Raw genomic sequence first — 6,000 nt, forward strand, 5'->3', positions numbered from 1 at the left:
ACGGCAGGCCTATCTGGGGTCTTCCTACATCTTCAAAAAAAATTGTTCATGTATATCTATAAATATATATGCTTGTGCTACCATATTTCATAAGATATAACATCTAGATATATGCACGCCTATATATACAGAGAGAGAGAGAGAGAGAGAGAGAGAGAGAGAGAGAGAGAGAGAGAGAGAGAATGTTTCTGGGTATGTATATGACGAAATGATCTATTACATGAAGCAGACATACACTAATATAAAAATAACGTCATTATTTCAACCAGTATCTATTACGCGAAGCAGAAATACACTAACATAAAAATAACGTCATTATTCCAACCAATAACTCCTAATGCACATCGTATGATTGAATCATTACCATAAAATCTGTTGACATTTGTTTATCACAGAATGCACCAGGCACCCCCACCCCCACCCCCCCACAAACCCAAATATATCAAACTAAATATTAATGTTTACAGTATAATGCCTATTATCTCTTCCAGACTTCCTCTTCATCTTCCAGGAACCTCCCAAACGAACCCTCTTGGAAATAAAAACAAGAAGCAACCAACCTCACCTAGGACGCGAGAGACTCTAGACAACATTTTCGAGTCGTCTACCAACATTAGGAATTCCTTCTCCCCACCCCCACCAGGTCTGGTCAAAGACCGAGCTTATAGCAAGTCTTGGGGCTCCCTGGTAGCTCTAGAAAATTCAATCAAACTCACGTGTCACGAATAAGTAATTGAGTAATCACTGATAGAAAATTCTTCCCATAACCAACGCAGGTGAATCTTACCTCAGGCAAGGATTGTGGAGGATCTCTATCTGAGGAGCTAAGACAGGCAACGCCATCTCTCTGTTAAAAGGAGCATTAACTTGAATGAAACTCTAATTCCCCTGGATCTCACTAAGTGGTGGGAGGTCAGGAAACACATACGTTGTCTGAAATGAGTTTCATTTCCAGCCAGCAACACGAAATATTAATGAATGAAAGTTAATTTCTTGGGAGGATAATTCTGCTTCACATGAATGATTCATTTTCAAAGAGCTAAGGCAGAGAAAACCAATTATTCCACAACATAAATGAGCTGATTATTCCTTTAGGTACAGGTAATAACACTAATTATTAGTGAATTGAATTGAATGTAGAATTTAGGCCAAAGGCCAAAGCACTGGGACCTATGAGGTCATTCAGTGAAAGGTGTAACACGAAGAAAACCTCGAAGTTGCACTATGAATAGATTGTTAGGAAGAGGGTGGAAGGTACGGTGGAAAAATGAGAATATGAAAAAAGAGGGGCAATAGTAAAAGGAAATAAATCAGCCTCTAAACAGGAGTGGAATGTAGAAGTTATGGGGTTATTGTTACTCCGGGGAGATCCTGCCACATCCTAATGTAAGTGGCCTAGATTTCCCGTGACTCAGAAACTGCTTCAGTCTGACCTTCTGTCGTATTCTTAGTTGACAGAACCCTTAAGACGATTTTATGTCTTCAAGGTTAGTCTCTATCTAATGTTCTGGAACGATGGACCTTCTGTCACTACCCACCGCAAACTTCTCCTTCTTCTTTTCTTCTCAGCTTAATCCTTAGTCGGGATAGCTGTCTTTCCCAAGTGTTTCTGTGTTGTGTCCTTTCGTCTATTTCTCCTCTTGAATGCAGCCTCTCCGCCTTCTCTAGTCAAATAAATCTATAATACTAAACAAAATTAGTGTTTCATTACAAATACTCCGTTTTATTTAATACAACTGTTTCCAGACCTACCTTATATTCGAGAAATGTAAAGAAATCGGGGCTCAACTTTAATCAATTGGAGATTCGCCATCGAGATGTTTGTTTGTTTGTTTGTTTGTATGGTGTTTTTACGTTGCGTGGAAACAGCGGTTATTCAGCAACGGGAGCAGGCTTCAAGTGACTTTCGAACCACGTCGAAAGAGCACTGCTGTCACCAGAAATACATAATCTCTAACTCCTCAGTGGAATGCTCGAGAATCGGTCTCGCGGCCATCGAGGCGACAGGACAAGACCATACTGATCATGCCACTGACTGAGGCGCTGAGAGATGGATGGATGTGCTTTCTACTCTCCAGGGTAGATGTCGCTAGCGAGCGAGCGCTGTGTCGTCTTCCAGAATCCTCGCCCGAGGATCAGTTTAGATGGAGAATTCAAATTGAGTTCTCATGATTTTTCTGAAAGAGAACTGCTTTTGAGTGAAATGGTTTTGGGCTGCACATAATCTTTCCTTCCGAAGTTTCCTATGTTTGGAGAAGACAAACATTGCTTGGGTTCCATTATTTGCGGATAAAATACCGTTGTAAGTTTTACAATGAAGTTTTGTGCTGTAAATATCACTGGCGGGTTCTGGAGGAATTCCTCGATTTCAATATGAAAGATAAGTGAATTGCATTTAAAATAAATCAGATGGTTGTGAAAACCAAGTTAACAAATAAACCAGATAAAATACAATATTCATAAAATAGATCAGTAAATGAAATGCATCATTGCATAAAACAAAACAGTTAAAACAATACGAATACTGAAAACGCAACAGACAAGTAAATAAAATAATACAAAATAAAAACCAAAATAAAGCAAATTTAATGAATTAATAAGTAAGATGAATAATGAAGAAAAAATGATATGAGAAAAGGAAATAATGATATTCTTCAAGTTTTTCTCATTTATAAACAAGTAAGATAAAACAAAGTAAAATAATTAAGATAAAAAATATTAAAAGTAATGAGTAAAATGAATTATTAATAAAACATACCTGTAATATTTTAAAGGAACTAATTATATTTATCAGACATTATTTGACTTGACAAACGAGTTTAGATGCCAATTTCCTCAACAAAACAAGTTAAAAATGCTGTATGAAACTCTCATCCACGCCCCCATGAAAGTCTCAGCCGGCCGTGGTGGCCTTTGTTGTTACGGTATACCAGCCGAACGACCAGGGCTAACTTAAACCTTAGATAAAATAAAAACTGCTGAGGCTGGAGGGCTGAAATTTGGTACGCTTGATGATTGGAAGGTGGATGATCAGCGCATCGATTTGCAGCCCTCTAGCCTCAGTAGTCTTTAAGATTTGAGGGCAGACAGAAACACTAAAACTACGAATTTATTATATTTGAAACCATTTAATCTATTCTCGCGAATGGTTTTAAGCTCCAGCTTATTATTATATCCCAAAGAAACATTTTAATGAATAAATCCCTCTACCTGAAGCAAAAAAAAAAAGTTAAACCTTTAACGCCGACTGGACGTATTTTACTCGACATACAAAAAGTTTTTTTTAAAATTCGCGGAAAAATACTTATAGGCCTACCAGCCTAAAACTTTTGAATCACGCGCCTTGGGGTATGCTGGGAGTTCACGGATCAAGGCCTTGTTTTTGTTTTGAAGCGTGACCCAAGTGCGCATGCGTGATATCCCGTCACCTTCTCGCGACCAGCCAGCATCAGTAGCGCATCATCCGAGAGCGATCTTTCGTCAGAAGCGTGTTTTCTGGACTTGTGCGAGACTTAGAGCATTTGTGTTGCTACAGGACATTCCTAGATATGTCTCAACGACGTGTGGACCGCGAAAGGCGCGTTTTACCCGTCGGAAGGGATCGTGTAGGCGAGTTTTGGACCTGGATGCTGGCGAGGGGCCAAGCACCCAGCATGACCCCGCGCCTCAAGGCCGTTCTGTGCGGCCACGTGGCTGAAAGTGTTTTAGGAACACAGCGTATGCCTTTGGTTACCCCTAGGAAGCATGTGGGCGTCCTTAGGGGCATTCGTAAGCATTTGGGAAGGCCTCCAACCAAGGGACATAGATGAATATCTATCGGAGCTTGATCGGGACATGTCGCAGTCTCATTTTGATGGCGGATGGTCATCGAGTGATGAGGACATCAGTCCCTATGAAAGTGAGGATGATATGCCCCCAATGTCCGTCGAGGCTCACATCCCGAAAGTGAGCTCGAATTCAGTGGGTTCAGTGCTTACGAGGGGGAATCTGAGGAGGGGGAGGATGGGGATACGGGTCAAGTTTTATCGCAGAGGACGATACAGAAAGTGAAGGCCTAAGTGAGGGTGATGGGCCAACGGGGGCGGGTAGTAGAGTGCAATATCGTGCCCGCACCCGTGCGAGTGCGGCCACTAGAAGGTCGGCTCGATGCGCCAGCCAAGGTGAAGGTCGGTCGTCGGAGAGTGACGAGGGGTGGACGGAGGACCCCACCCCTCCTAACATGAACCCCTTCACGGCAACCCCTGGGATCACCGTACCAGTTACCCCTGACTGTTTTGGGGTTCATCCAGCTTTTCCTGATGCGGGAATTGCTGGAATACCTGGTACACGAGACGGTGGACTACGCTCGTACTGCCGGTATGATATGAGCTGAGGACGACCTTGTCGTATTACTGGCGGGGGGGGTTGCAACCTCCAATCAGGTTGACATGGCGCATTTTTTTGGGGCTGTACATTTATTTTGGTATGAACACCCTGCTGCCGACATCAGGCAATATTGGAGGAGAAATTTATTTTTTATGTATGCCTAATGTGCCTGGCGTTATGTCCCGTGATAATTTCCTGCATGGAATTGGAGGTACTTCAACGCCTTCCAACCGAAGGGCCATACCCGGATAACAGTGATCGCCTCATTTTAGTGCGCCCAGTGTTGGATTTATATCTGTGATCGGTGTAGACTCTCGTGATTCCTGGAAAGAACCTGTCTTTGGATGAGGGGATGATGCCTTACAAAGGACGTCTTAGTATAAAAGTGTATAACCCCAAGAAGCCGAAGAAATATGGTGTGAAATTCTTTCTTATTACCGAGGCCAACACTGGATACGTTGTGGACTTTTTTCAGTGCATTCCGGGGTCTTCTCCACGCTGCGTGACACTGTATTCAATCTTGTGGGACGTTTCCGTAATCAGGGGGGATATCACCTGTTTATGGATAATTATTATAACTCGGTATCCCTGTCCCAGGAACTGTATGAAGCAGGTGTTCAGGTCAGTGGTACCCTTCGGTTGGTGCGTGGGGCCCCGAATGTCCCCTCAAGAGGTTCGCTAGTCATCCCCGCAACACCTGGCAAAGGAGAGGAGACAGAGTGGCGGCGGAAGGGCGCTGTCTTCGTCATCCTGTTGGCAAAAGGATTGTCCGAACCTCGTCCCCATGATTACGACGAGTCATGAACCCATCCAAGAAGAAGAATCATACCAGTGGAAGAAGACACGTCGACAGGGCCCGAGTTTGTGTTTTGAGGAGTTTCGTATCGAGCGGCCTACCGTCATTGGGCACTACAGCAGGCACATGGGAGGAGTTTGATCTCTTTGATCAGCTCATCCAGTATTATCCCTTTGCAGGAGAACCAGAAGGTGGACACAGAAGCTCCTCAAATACATCTTTCAGTTGGCTTTCCATGCCCTCCAAAATGCCTACATACTGTACTGTGGGTAGCCAGTCGGTATGACAATAATTCCCGACGGTTGAGACCACCCACAATGACAGGTTCCATAGAGGTAGCCGGGAAGGTTGCTCCCTCGAGGATCAACTTCGATTCCCGGGGGTCCTATGAAGTGTGGCCTGTTCCCATAACTGGGGGAGGAGACCTGCCCCCTGCCCCCGAGCTGCAGATCTGCCCCTAGAGGAAAGGGCAGATAGGAGGGCCACTTCGCGCCACTGCCGCGCTGCTCGACCCCTGCCTGCGCCCCCCCCTGCTGCCGCCGCCCCTGCTGACGACCCCTCTGCCTGCCGCCGCCCCTGCTGACGACGCCCCTCTTGCTGCCGGCCCCGCGACATCACCGCTTCTCGTCGGGTAGTGGACCCTGTGTGTCGGCTGCAGCCAGGGGATCACATACTGGACGCCTTACAAGGCGAAGGCAGAAACGGTGCCGGGGGTGGGTGCCATATGATGGCAGAAGGAGAGACACCCGGCTTCTTCTGTCGTCTTTGCAAAGTTGCTCTTTGCAGGATAGGGGAGTGTGACCGAAAGTACCACACTAAGGTCATGTATTGGAGCGTGC

The sequence above is a fragment of the Macrobrachium nipponense genome, chromosome 23 (assembly GCF_015104395.2).
Source record: "Macrobrachium nipponense isolate FS-2020 chromosome 23, ASM1510439v2, whole genome shotgun sequence".
NCBI classification, from domain to species: domain Eukaryota; kingdom Metazoa; phylum Arthropoda; class Malacostraca; order Decapoda; family Palaemonidae; genus Macrobrachium; species Macrobrachium nipponense.